This window comes from Lonchura striata, chromosome 4, assembly GCF_050655825.1.
Source record: "Lonchura striata isolate lonStrDom1 chromosome 4, ASM5065582v1, whole genome shotgun sequence".
Classification (NCBI taxonomy): Eukaryota; Metazoa; Chordata; class Aves; order Passeriformes; family Estrildidae; genus Lonchura; species Lonchura striata.
In genome coordinates, this window is record NC_140706.1 from 18,052,839 (window position 1) to 18,066,939 (window position 14,101).

Genomic DNA, 14,101 nt, shown 5'->3' on the forward strand with positions numbered 1-14,101 from the left:
AGCCTGATGATCTCAGCCTCTGGCCAAGCAGAGAAGCTACCCCAACCAAAAGAAAATCAGAAACAACACAGACAGGGGCATATTGGTTGCTGCTTCTTTTGGCATACAAAGGGATGGACAAATTGAGTAGTGAGGCTGCAGTAAGTCACAACCAAGAGCTCTGCTGTGTCAAAACTCTGTTGTCTGGACAGATTAGGTTGCCAGATACTACTTTGATCCTAAGCCCTTTTGAACACAGTAGGGACATCAAGAGCTGCTCAAGCTCCTAACAAAGGATGAAAATGACCCCAGTGATGTTACTGCTCTCAACAGAACAAGGGCTAAACAGGATGATGCATACATCATTTTTTTCCCCATAAGATCTGGTATTTTGATTTTTGCAGGAATTATATTAAAGCCGTACAATAGAGATAAAAGACATTTATGTATTCAACAGAAATATACCTGCATCTGAATCTATTCCTGCATGTTTTAACAGAAAATTTGATGGTACAATACTAGTATTCAGTTGTAATTCACTGATTCCCAGCAGGATGAATGAATATCTTTCAAGAAAGCCCTTGGAAATGCTGATGACTAGCGACTATTGGTACAAACCAGTTTTACAGATCATAGAAAATCAGTTACTCATAGAAAGCATGACAGATACAGAATATTCCTACTGCAGATGGGGAAAAATTGTGCGCTATGATCCGTAAATCAATAAATTTCCAACAAATCAGCAACACAAACAAGATGAGAGAACTTTATTTCATCTTCAATCAGAGAGTAAGATATATATACACTGGGTGAGATAGCAATAAAATAGCTACCATGCTAATTTTCCACTCATCTAGTAATATAGATCCTTTATATTTCAATACATTTTTTTTCTCTCCTTTGTGATCATATTTGTATCTGCAGAGCTTTCAAGGCCAGGACACAAGCTGTGAAATATGTTAAGCTGGTGCCGGTTTTGTTTTTTAATAAAACAGAAAAATAACAATATAATGCTTTAAAAATCAATATGTTCTTTTATATTTGAAGTACCTTAGGATAATATTTTAAAACCAAAATAACAGCAAAAAATGGGCTAGAGATTCAGGTGATAGAAAGCAAATGCAGAGGTGTACTAAAGAAGCCTACACACACATACAGCCCTCTACCTACAAAAAGGACATGGGTAGAGTTTTATGCAGCAGGGATTTAAGCAGAGCTTCTGCAAGTATTGGGATTTTTTTTTTCAAATCCACAATTTAACCTTCATCTAAGAGCTATCATATGTCCCAGCTTCCCCAGGCATGACCTCTTTTTCCACCTGAAAGTTTATTTCCAAGTGACAAAAGAGGAATATGGCCAGATGCCTTGGACATACAAATCTCTACAGACACAGATGTAGATGTCAGAAGTCCCAGGCAAATGGTTTCAGAGCCTGTGTAGGCCACCTGTATAGGCCCCTCTGCCCATTACTCTAGCCAAGAAATGATACACAAAACTAGGGTAAACTCTGCTCCCTTACTCCATAGGGAAAAATATACAAAAGCAAAACCTATTTGTAGCTGGACTCACAGTGCCAAAATTCAAAACTTTTGTTGTGTGCCAGCCATATAAAAATGCAAGTTTGAGAGGAAGAGACAGAAATGCATATATAGTTTGCAGATCAGAGGAGCAATACAGGAATCTTTAGTAGGCAGATGCAGGACTTCATTTATAGCCCTCCCCTATGACAGCAGACAGTACTGCCTTTCTGCAAGGGAGAGTCTCTGGTACCTTCTGCTTCAATGCTTCAATTGCCCTCCTAGAGTATGCAGTACACACATATGGAGACTTAGAAACCCTCCTGCCCAGCCAGCAGACAACTTCCAGCACTGGAATGGCTACAGATCAGCTATTCCATTGGCAGAAACAATGAAAGCATTTTTATCTTTAGTTCTTATTTTTAAATTACATTATTAACTTGTCTAGACATTATTATATTATTATCTGTGCCTTTGCCAAGACAGGTTGGACCAGAAGATCTTTGATGGCCCTTTCAATGTGGCGTTCTACAGGCTACAGTTCTGTAATCTGTACAGCATCCTAAAAGTAGTGAAAAATCTCAAACTCTTTACAATTTGGAACAACATAAAGTGATTGACATGCTTATCAAAACAACCGGCTCAAGATTTTACATTTGTTTTCTAGTTGCTCAAGTATTTCTACAGACACTATTTAGGAACTAGCATATGTTTTGAGAAAGTAATTTTCCCACTGTATGCTAGCTTGCATGCATTACAGTTTGTACTTTTCTTTAAAAAGAAATGGGAGACTACTGAGATATTATTGTACTCCACATTTACCCAGTTACCCTTTTGTAACCAGACACATTTGTCATTCTGGTGGAAAAATAAGTGTTTGATACTTATCATATACTTGCAGACTTCAGCCACAGTTACTATTTAAAAATGCAGGGTAGGTGAAGAACCCTTTTATTATTTATGTTTGCTGTGTCTCCACTCATACTCTACTTCTTGTTAAGGGGATAAGACCAGGGGCAATACGGGCCAAACTCTTAGACTGATAAACACAGTATTTTCCAAACCTCTTGCATAGCTGACTACTGGACCTGCCTGTGTAACCACAGTGGCTGTGAACTCTTCATTTGTGAGCTGCTGAGAAAGCAGGACATTTCTGCTGAGACACACAGAGCATATCTCCCTCTGACATTCTGGCTCCATGCACAGTTGGGACCTACCCAAATGATGGGGGTGGTACCTGTTCATGTGGAAAAAGCCTGACACTGGTGCAACAGCCTGCAAGGAACATTGATTCACATGACACAGCAAACAAGCAGCCTGTGCTGGCAAGGTGGTGGCTGCCTACAGCCATGCTGAAACAGATCCTGATACCCTCCCTCCCAAGGAGTCATGCAGTGGGCTGGGGAATGAGCATGGGGCTTCTTGTGGGAAAAGGCGTTTTTTAGTGGAAGGTTCTGATTTGGTCTAGTCCTTAGTGTTTTACAGAACAACAGACTACCAGAAAAGAAAGTTTATCTGCTTCTGTATTTGATGCACTGGACTTCTGTTTCTGTATTTGATGAAGTCGACTAAGTTCTTGGTTATAAGTTTACATCAGAGGAAAGAAAACTGTCAGGCAGCCATGTAGAAAGACTTTAAAAATATTAGACATCTCACAAAATAGGCCTATTTCAGGAGAAAGATACATCCATCATGTGTCTGCATCCATCATGTGTGTTCAACACGAGAGCCTAGACCAAAAGGTTCAACCAGAGCTGCCTGGTCCCTGACAGCCCCCCTCAACTCTTCCAGCCTGATTCAAGAATATCAAAATAGAAGTCCAGAGTGACACAGATCATGTAAAATTCCTTAAATGTATTTTAGATAACAAGAGGAATGCTGGGGAGATCTAGATCTTCTGCCTTCAGGTAGCTGTAGCATGGGCTGAGAGTTGTAAGCAGAAGATGAAGATTTTCTTTTGGGTGGTTGCCCAGCTGCAAACACTTACTGACAGAGGCCCCTGACTCACATGTCTCCAGTTCTTCAAAATACCCATTTGTCAAAAAGTGGCATATTAATTACCATGCCCCTTGTTCAAGGCAAACACTGTATTCCTTGTCCTCTGAAGTCTCTTTCAATCCCCACTTTTGCAGCATCTCCCAGTTACTAAGTCGGGAAGTAGGGAAAAAACACTCATGGTGCTACCAAACTTTCATTTGCTGCAGATAGAGCAAAGGGCAGATAAAACTTTCCTGCTGAAACATGCCCCCAGAGAATCCAGCCTCCTCTCTGCCTCCACCTCCAGACCGCTCCAGCCTCCCTAAACACACAATTCCTCTTGCAACTCCAAAGCTGGCAGCACATCTGCCCCCATCCAGCCTCCTCTGCGTTCTGCCTGCACCTCCTTTTCCCAACAAGGGCAGCCCAGCCAAGGCGGATGTGCCCCTCCTGCTGGGAGGAAAGCAGGCATTCCTCAGGAGTCCCTTGTGGCACCAGCATGCGCCATGTGCACTGGGGGCTGGGTTATCTCCCTCTCTTATTTGGCTCTACCTGGAGCACACCACAACTTCCTTACACTTAGCAAGGAAATATCACTACTCTTTGTGACTCCCTACAGTTCTTCAGCTGCATGCCAGTGAGAGTCTTATCCCTCCTTGCTCTATTTTACTGCCTAGGGGACTGGGGACTGCTATCTTCTTGTGTGGCTAACTCCATCAAGCTGCCAGCAAGGAAGGATCCCAAAAACACTGCTTACCTAAACCTGCAAGCTCCTAAATGAACAACTTTTGCAGGGGGCACTGCTAATGACCAGAACCAGCTCTATTGTGGCTGGCCTTGAATCAGCTCAGGAGAAAGGACTCGTGAAAAACAGTATCCATCACTCCTGAAAACTGCCTGGCACAGTGTGATAAGTTTAACTGCAGACCACATGCATTTTCTGGCTTTGAACAAATAGCACAAGTCAATTCTCTATAAATTCAAAATGCATATTAGAACAGGGAAACATATTTTAAGTGGGTTTCACATCCTTCCTCTCTTTTACACCCTAACTGCTGGAGATTAAGCTTGCCACTTCACTGTTTCATTCTTTTGCCACATAACGAGACGTGGAGAGAGTTCATTGCCTTTTGTCACCCCCGAATCACCTGGAAGAGACATAAGGAAACAACCTGTGCCTGAGCTGGGATTTTGAGGGGTAAGGGATGGCAGCAGGGGGAGGGCATATTGGGAAACAGCTTTTTAATTTGACTTCCTGGAAAATGCTGCTGTAGAGAAAATTACTGGCATAGAAAGCAAGACAGCCTGAAAGCAGCCACCATACTGCAACCCACTCAGGGAGCTGAAGAAATAAGTGGCATTTTTGTACTCTGAGTGGCCTAAACAAATAAATTACAGTCTTGATAACCTTTTATTTCTGAGCTGTGCCATTTGTGCTACTCCAGTTGGATTGTGTCATTCCCAGGATAAATCCTCAATTGCAAGGGCTTTAAAATTGAGCTATAAAAATTTCCTCTGGGCAGAAATCTGGCAAAATGTAGCACAATGGAAAAAAGAAGCAAAGGGAATCAGTCTAAAAATAGAAGTGAGTAAAAGAACTTAGGAACCTTTAGGTGGACAACAATTTGTCAAACTTTTCTCCCTTGCACCCTGGTAAGCAAAAGAGAGGGTGGGGGCCACATTGGAGAGACATGACAGCTTGCCTGCAGTTCCTGAGAGAAGCACCTTCACTGCCAAGGTTTGGGATAACAGGACAGTGGCCAAAATGTCACTGTGAATGAAGGAGGTCTCAAACTGGGGATGATAAGTCAGGCTGAAATATGTGACAAGCTGCTCAGCCCCAGGTGATTCCCCTATCCAAAAGCAAACCCAGAAGCTGAGTGACCCTCCCAAACTTAAATTCAGCCTGCCTAAATCTCACCTACATTCCTGCTCCTGTTGTTTCCTACCTGCTGCCTCCACATTTAAACCTTGCTATGGTTCTCTCTATCCCTGCTGAGATGCCTTCAGAGACACCCTGCTTGGAAGCACTAGGCATGAGGCTGACTCTGTGCTTTATTACCTCATAAAAGCTTAGTTTCTCTCCATAGCTTAGTTTTTATGTGCAAATTAAAATAACTTTTGTTTAAGTTTGCTGCTACCAGAACAACACAGACATGGCTGGGAGAGCAGATTCACAACTAGTGGGAATTTAGTCCACTGAGCATTCACCCCATGGTAGCAATGCATGGGCATTGACACCCATGGCAATGCCTAAATTATCTGCATTTACAAGGATAAGAAATAATACTTTAAATATACCAGAATAGGTGGCAGCACTTAAGAAGGATGGAAATTGCACCCAGGGCAATGCCTAAATTACCTGTATTTACAAGAAAAAGAAATAATGCCTCAAATATACCAGACTAGGTGGCAGCACTGAAGGATGGAAATTACAGTAGAAAGTGAAAACAAAAGAAAAGCCAATCCTGTAAAAGCCTGTTCCTCCTGCAAAGCTGGGCAGATTGTCCTTGAAATGGAAAGGCTGCTTGGAAAACGCAACACAGCCCCACAGCTTCTCACATACCACAGCTCCACACTGCCATGAAGGGGCTGAAGGTGACACTGTCAAGCCTTGCTGATATCCATCCTATTTTTAAAACTGCCACCAGATTTTAAGTTGGCTTATGACCTCCAGTCCTCCCATGCTCCCAAGGAACTATCCACAGGAGGGACAGACACGGTGGCAATAGCTCTGCCTATATGAAAAGGCAGCGAGGCACGGGCCCAGGCAGTGCTGTGTCCATCCAGATGTGCAGTCACAGCGTTAGGCTCTGACTAATTTTCACAGCAGCTTCTTAGTGTGCCCACAACCTGAAGGTAATGCAGTTTCTTCTTAGTGTGCCCACAACCCAAAGGTAATGCAACAAGAAGAGCTGCAGTAGCCGGAGCATGCTTGACCATGCACACCACCTCTGAGCAGCGTTTCAGCTTGTTTTGGGGTATTATATAAAAAAAAAAAAAAAAAAGGAGCTGAGCTACAGTCAGTGTTTAAAAATAAACAAATTGCCAATGTCAAAGCCTCTGTAATACTGCAAGCCCAAGGTAATGATTTTTATAGAGGGGAAAACAACATTCTGATTTAAAACACGTTTTAGTTCTAATAACTTAAGGTGTCATTATTAGCATATGGAAAGAATATGAAACAAACAAACATATTTTCTTATCTTCAAAGCATTCCTCTAATAATATAATGTTTCAAACACGTGAGGAATAACACATTTAGGTGTTGGCCGGCAGAGTTAATGACATCAGGCACTGATGAAATGTCTCGGCGTGCCCCAAAGTTACGCAAAATAAAGAACTACTGATTTGAATTGCATCCAACTCTGCAACTTTCTATCTTCAGGGCAATCCAAGAGTAGATTTTCTTGAATGTTTTTCATTAAATGCCATCGTGCCATACTAGATAAGAGATTCTATTTGGACTAGCAGCTACTTCCAATTTTCGCCCCAAAATAAAAGAGGGTTTATCAATTCCAATCAGTTTTATCCAGAATTAGTTGTCAAGTTTCAATAGCTGGCATGCATCTGAAAACATAAATTCAGCACCAGTGTCAAATGACTAATACAACGTTATAGAAGAGGCCTGAATGCATAGTCCTGCTGGGATTGACCAACTGCATTTAAAATATCAGCACTTTTATGTTATAATAGCTCCTATTAACAACAGTTGGCTGACATTAGATATATTCAAGCTAAGCATCAATTAAAAAATTGCTTATCTGTTTGAAAATCTGGAAAGTGGGTATGGGCTCTCACATGGGCAGAAAGTAATACCAACGAAATAATTGCTGTGGTGTCCTGGGACTGCATCACTTTGACTAACAGACACTGCTATTTTTCTGCCTTCTTACATATATATGTGTGTCCCTGTCATGCTATGCTGCATTTCTTAACCATCATCTTTCATTTTTAAAATAGCATCATTTAAAGGCCCTACAGAAAGCCAGGGTTTGAGGGTATTACACAAACAAAATGTGCTAAAATGATTGTCCTATATAGTTCACAGTGCACACAGACATGAAAGGTATCCTGCAATCACCATCTTTATGGGAAACTGAGGCACCACTACATTCAGGGTATTGCCCAAGGTCACAAAACCAGCCACTCACCTCTCCTGAACCCAGGACCATAAAGCTACACTAGCAGTAAATGCTGATATCCAAAAGAACTCATTAGGGACTCATAAAAGAGCTCAAATAAGTGCCAACCAGTTTAAATGTTAAATAGGTCATCGCTAACTCTGATCAAAATGCTTTATTCTTCATTGTATCTGAGAGTGATCTAAATTAGAAATAGAGACATATCCCTGGGAGCAAGAACACATGGTTCCCTACCCAGCTGCCCTAATCACTGCCTGTCTTTACACTCCACTGGATGTCTGCCCAGCTCTGGCAAAGCTTTGGGCAGCACTTCAACTTAGAGGGGTGAGAAAGGTGTGGAAGATATCCTGCTCTGTCCCCACCTGCCCCCCAAAGCCAACCTTCAGCCTACCACCACAGCACACTCCTGAGGGTGGGTATGCTGGTGGAAAACCACACAAGACAAATCAAACCCTCAAACATCTCCATGGTCAATTTTTCTGACCAGTCAGCTACACTGTAGAAGTGGAAATGAGTTTTTTTCAGCTGTCCTCTAAAGTTAAAAAAAGCCAGTCCTAGCTAATTTGTCCAAGGATATTGAAGAGGTTTTGAGGAGAGTGCAAAGGGCTCTCTCAAGTGGATCAAGCCACTTCTCTGCAATTATTCAGTAAATAGTCTGTGCAATTATTCAGTAAATAGCCTGGAATGCAAAGTTAAGGAAATAATTATTCTCTACATCTCATATTAGTTCCCACTGTCAAGACATCAGCCTTCTACAGGCAATACCAAGGACAGACATCTCTAGGTTCAAATTGAGTTGGCCACACTACCTTCTTAACCATTACCAGCACCACTGAAGTCAACAGGAGCTAAGAGTAACAAGGATCTGACACCCCCATGACTTTACCAGCAGTCTCTAGAGATTTTTCAGGACAGTTCATGTAGAACAAAATCCTCTCTGTGTCAGCCAGGAGATGTGTCCAAAAATAGTAGTCAACTACTAGCCTCAGTTGCACCATTGTCTGTGTGAGGAGCCTACTTTCTGGTTGTCTGGTCAAATCTCCCATTGTTCAATGCATTGCACACATTTCTCATTCATTAATGTAACAACAACAAGCTCACAGCAATAGGATCTTGACACTAGAAGATGATTTCTTGCTTTCAAAAATAAATATCTGTTTCACCTTCACATTGTTTTTATAATACAGTAGGAGATCTTCATCCTGTCAAGTTTTATTTTCATCCTGCTGACATTATTTCTTAATTAAAAGAAAAGATAAGTAGATGGATTCAACCAGGTGCTATGACTGATATGAAGCACAGTTCCTCAGGAAAATAAAAATAATCAAGTCAGAGAAGAAGGGAGTATGCCTGGCAGTCATTTCATATAGCCAGCCATGAGCAGTGGTAGGTGTCCTTAACTGGCTCGTCCTGGTTGTTTGTTCTGCAGTTTTGCAATGTCTTCCAGCTGTCTTTTCATTTTCTTTATTGTTGTATTTATTTTTTAATGATTCTTCACTGAGGAGTTTCAGTTAAGAGAACAGAGAACCAGAAACAGCAAAGCATCATTTCCCTTCTCCCCATGCGCGGGGCAAGTGAGGATTTTGCATTTCATACATCATTTACAACTTGTGGATGTGAGGCTGCCACCAAGCCCATCATGGCTCAGACAGCATTCCAGCACCAAAAACCTCAGCTGGCAGCCAGAATTTTACTGAAAAACACTGTGGGGAGAAGTACGTTATAAAGAACTGCTGCTTTTGTAAAGTCTCAGTCACTGCAGAAATAAAACATTTTGGTTTGTATGAATATTCTCTTTCATAACAAATCAGTGTATGCCAAAATGCCCTATGTATTAAAGGAGATGTAAAATGCATAATGCTTTGCTCCTCCAGAAATAACTTCCATTTTGAATGTGTTTGAACTGTACCTCTTCCCCCTGGAGACCACTATAAGCACTGCATAGTATCATTTCAAGATGACTGAAGAAGTATTAGAAACACGCTGCTTAGTTGGAGAGACAGAGGCCAGCAACAAAGCCAACGAAAGAAGAATAAACTACAAAAGTGAAAAAGTTCTCCTCTAACGGAGAGACATTAAAGAGCTGCTGAAGACTATAAACAGCACAGGGCGAAATTAACAGGTTTTTTAATTGACTAAAAGAAGGAGCTTCTCTGGTTTCTGGGAGCCAGAGTTTGGGGCTTAGACTCCTGGGTGCTCACAACAGTCAGCTGAAACTCTCATTGTGTTGGTATCACTAGGAAACCACATTGAAAATGCACTCCAGGAAGAATAAAATTTTCATGGAGGTGGTGATTATTTTGCCTTAATTCAGGCCACAGAAATGTTTGATCCTCTATATAAATGTAAAGCCTTGAAATTATCTGTCCTGCAAGGCAAATCTACTAAATAATGCAGAGTTCCCAATGGAAACGAAACCTTCTTCCATCTACAGAGGGATTTTTAAAGGGTCACATCAGAGATCTGAGCCTTTAGTTGTAGCTTGCATTTACATTTAACAATAGACTTATTGTTTTCTTTCAACAGATTAAGAAAAAGGCACAATGACTAACAGCATTCAAAATGAAGGCAGGATAACAAGGACAACAAAATTAAGAGTCAAAAGCACTTTCAAACTGCATATCCTTAACTCTTCTTACTCTGCAGACAAGATCTCACCCTTAGATGCTGGGTCACTGATGGTCTTAGAAAGAGCACGACTGCCTAGGTTTATAGCTGAAAATGGAGCAGATCAGTGACTATGCAGGAAACCCAAGCATGTTAAAGACACTTCTTTCAGTACTGCATGAAAGACTCAACTCATCCTATTTCCTTGGGATAGCTGGAAACAAGGGACACCATCATTTAGTGACAGCACCACTCAGTATGGAGAGCAAGGACAGGTTGGGTGCTAACTGGCTTTTCTAGGATGCAGGCAGACACCCACGGGGCACCCTGAGCAGAGGGGCAGGAAACAGAGCTGCCCCATTGCCATTTCTGTGCACCCTTAGGCACTCAAAGCAGGCAGGCTGACCCCTGAGTCTGCCCTGCCTGTCAGGGACCCCCAGAGCATGCACCAGCAAGGGTGGCACTTATGGAAGCCCAGTGGTAGCCACCACTGTTAGTCACACTCTGTGTCCTACTAGGTGATGCACAAGCAACCCCAGCAGCACAGCACAGACCTCTCCAGGCCCAGCAATTCACACTCTGTCTCCTCTAACATCTTCTCATGGAAAGGAGAGAGAGAAGAAGCAGAATACAATTATTTCACTTTTGCTTTCTGCCTTTTTCCTTCTATGATATGAATAGCAAGGCCATGGTTTGCAAAACTGTACATTATTTTCTCCTCCTGTTAACCTATATACCAGTAAGCATGGGAAATCTATTATGAGAATTAAGGAGTCTAAAGAAATAAAATTAGAAATTTAAAAATAGTGTTGAAATATGTTTCCTCACATGGAGTTTGTGTTAGTATCTAATAAAATTTAATATATACTTAAATTTAGGCACAGAAGACTTTGCAGGATGAAAGGAACATAGCATTCAAATAATTCATTTCATCTGATACTCATAGCTCTTTGATTAACATCAACTCGAAGAGAAAAATTCCATCTTCCTTTTTTCTTCTTCTCTCTTTTTATAGTGTTTTCCACTTCTTTTTCATGCAACCAATTCATCTAACCTTTTATTTACAATCAGATTCCCTTCCCGTTGAAAATCCTTTCTGTCTAAACTGTACGTCTTTTAAGAATACAGGAGAAGCAGGGAGGAGGGACAGTTATATTGATTCTTCTGAAAAACATCCATAAAAGGATGTATTTGGCAGCCAGAAAAAGAGCTGTGGGGACATCAGTGGTGGGACATGGGAGCAAAAGGAGACACAAAAGCACTGGGGGCACTGCTGGGCCAGGGAAGACAGAGTTTGTACCTGGTGCATACTGGCAGTAGGAGGACCTCTGACAGCTATGGCTGGGGAACCCCACAGGCTGGGGCCATATTTTCTGTAGAGCTGTTCAGAGAGTCACTGTCCTGGTGCTTGACTGATTTTATATGGGAGCTCAACAATTAGAAACAAAACAATTATATGGGAGCTCAACAATACAAAACAAAATTAAGTGAGATGATTTGTCAAGGTTTCAGTTTACAAGGTGCAGCATAGGCACTAGACACAACAGGCTTCCCAATATTGCTTCTTTCATATGGTTTGCTTCAGGCTGATATTGCTGAACTCAGGCTCTCGATCTGAGCCAGGCCAGCACAGTCCTTCCCTTCCCAGAAGGCTTGGGAAGAGCTGTGTCCCCAGCCTCTGCCCAGAGAGGAAGGTGCCCATCACTCTGGCCACTGAACCTGGCAGATGCATCAGACACTGCACTGGGGTGGCTGCCAGGATTCCAGCGAGTACCTCACGACTGTGAGTTATATCAGGGTGCTTTTGTCTCCAGAGGACCTAAGAGGTGCCTCAGTGCCATCCTTCTCTCCAAACCACATACAGAGATACAGGGCAGAAGGAATGTTTTCTAATGAGCCAGTAATAGACTGGTCACGATCAAAAAGCAGCTTTTTTTTTTTTTTTGAGTTTGTATGCATATATATATACATATATACATTCATACATACATCTGTCTGCAGAGGAACCCTTAATAAGATCAATACTCTTATTGAACATATTTACCTTGATATGTGCTTACCCTTTCCAATAAAATTATTCCTATAAAGCACATTGAGTTAAACTGTGCACTCAATAAACTATTTTGGATATTCAGCACCCCTTCAGACATTCTCCTCATACCTGAAAGTTCAGGCTACAGCCTGTTTCTTCATTTTTACATCTGAGTCACCAAATGAGAATCACCTCCTGTATGAGGAGATGTACATTTCAGGCTTGTCACCCTCCAGCTTACAGAAAATGGCTCCTTAAATGTAGCTGGCACAAGGCAATCTGTCACAAAATTCTCCTGATATTATATTTCCTTCCTCCTTTTTATCTGCAGAAGTGATGAAATGCAAACTAAACTTTTTCTGCTAAATATTATCCTTCCTACAAGTGGAACTCCTTTTCATTGGTTCTTCTTAGATTTGACTTAGGAAAATACCTGGAGTATTTGTTTATATAATCTTGCTCTTGTCAGGCGAGGCCAGCCTGTGACACCAGAGCTCTCGTCCGTCTGCCACTCTCACTGCTCTTTCACAGACACTTCATCCCATTGGAATCAATAGGTAAGAATCAATAAAATGCAAACGCTGCACTTTATCCTGGCTGCTCCAGACTGTCTTCCTTCAGCCCTGGAAATGCTGTGGCTCTCCCTTCAGCCTACATAAGGCAATGTAAGGGAAGAGGAAAGAAAGATTCCAGGTAGCCCACGGGCAAGAAAAGCACCAAGGCTTGCTCAGCTCCCAGCCAGCATCAATTGACACCCAGGTGTCTTTTTTTGCTGGTACTCCACTGCTTCAGGAACTAGCTGTGCACTGCAATGGCCTCCCAGGGAGTGGCTTTGACAAACATCAGCAAGACCAAGGGCACTGGTGTACTTTCAGAAAAGCAAAACCTGGGAACTGCTTCTCTAAGCTCAGCAGACTTCAACCACTGCCCAGGCCAGATGGTCTAAACCAGTCATTGTTTTACCACTGCCATGAGGCCAAAAGCTGTTCTCATCCATCACCACATCCTTAACCCCAGCTCCCTCCACAGTCTCTTTTTGACAGACTGCTGCCTCTGACAGCTTCACCTTCTGCAATTTTCAGACCAAACAAATCACTACTGGCAGAGCAGAAGCCCCATAAAACAACCCAGTTGTACAATTCCCTCTCTAAACTGGCCACCAACTGTACAGACACCTAAATAAGCCAGTCTTTCAGCCTAGGATTTCCGGAGAAATCACCACCCACAAATCATGCAGGGGATGATGGACTGGCAGGGGGCTGTAGCAAGGCTGTGGGCAGCATTTCTTGCCACAAGGCAAATCGATTTGAATACTCACTCCTATTATTCCAGTACTTGTTTACTGTTAACTTACTCTGGTTCATTTCAAACAATAATATAATTTGTATGGGCATGGTGCATTTTACTTCACTGAGAAGTTAAGGTCTCGAGAGATTCACACTAAAATCATACTGATATTGTCAGCAACGTAATTGCCACATGGTCTCCACAGACTTCTATTGAAATTGCTTTCCTCTCCTAATCTCAAGCAGTAGGAACAACATCCCAACAGAGACTCCAAAGACTTGCAATGGAGTCATGTTCCATCATAAATGGTCTCATAATGATCCTCTTTAGACATCCTTTGAAACTGCCAGGAGATTGGTGCTGCACAGTATTTATTTTCCACGACGTTCTGTAAAGGACATTAATGTTCTCTCCCTTGAATCCTGGAACTCACGTCCTATTAAAAAACTTTATGAGCAGTAACTACTGCTTCACTGCAGTCCCCCACAGAGCCTTCAGTATATATATTATTATTTCACAAACTGCACTACTGAGTTGCAACTGAATTAGGAAAATTA

General features: G+C 42.0%; 1 protein-coding gene and 1 long non-coding RNA gene across 3 annotated transcripts in view; both read right to left on the reverse strand.

The window, feature by feature from the left end:
- The window catches only part of PPARGC1A (PPARG coactivator 1 alpha), a 361,917-nt gene that overhangs the window by 202,015 nt on the left and 145,801 nt on the right, over window positions 1-14,101 (reverse strand). The gene's annotated exons all lie outside the window — the stretch shown is intronic.
- Window positions 1-14,101, reverse strand: part of LOC146767553 (uncharacterized) — a 158,036-nt gene continuing 143,935 nt past the window's right edge. The window contains exon 2 of the long non-coding RNA XR_014954752.1: window positions 1-14,101. This exon is cut by the window's right edge and continues 73,469 nt beyond it. This is a non-coding gene — a long non-coding RNA (uncharacterized LOC146767553).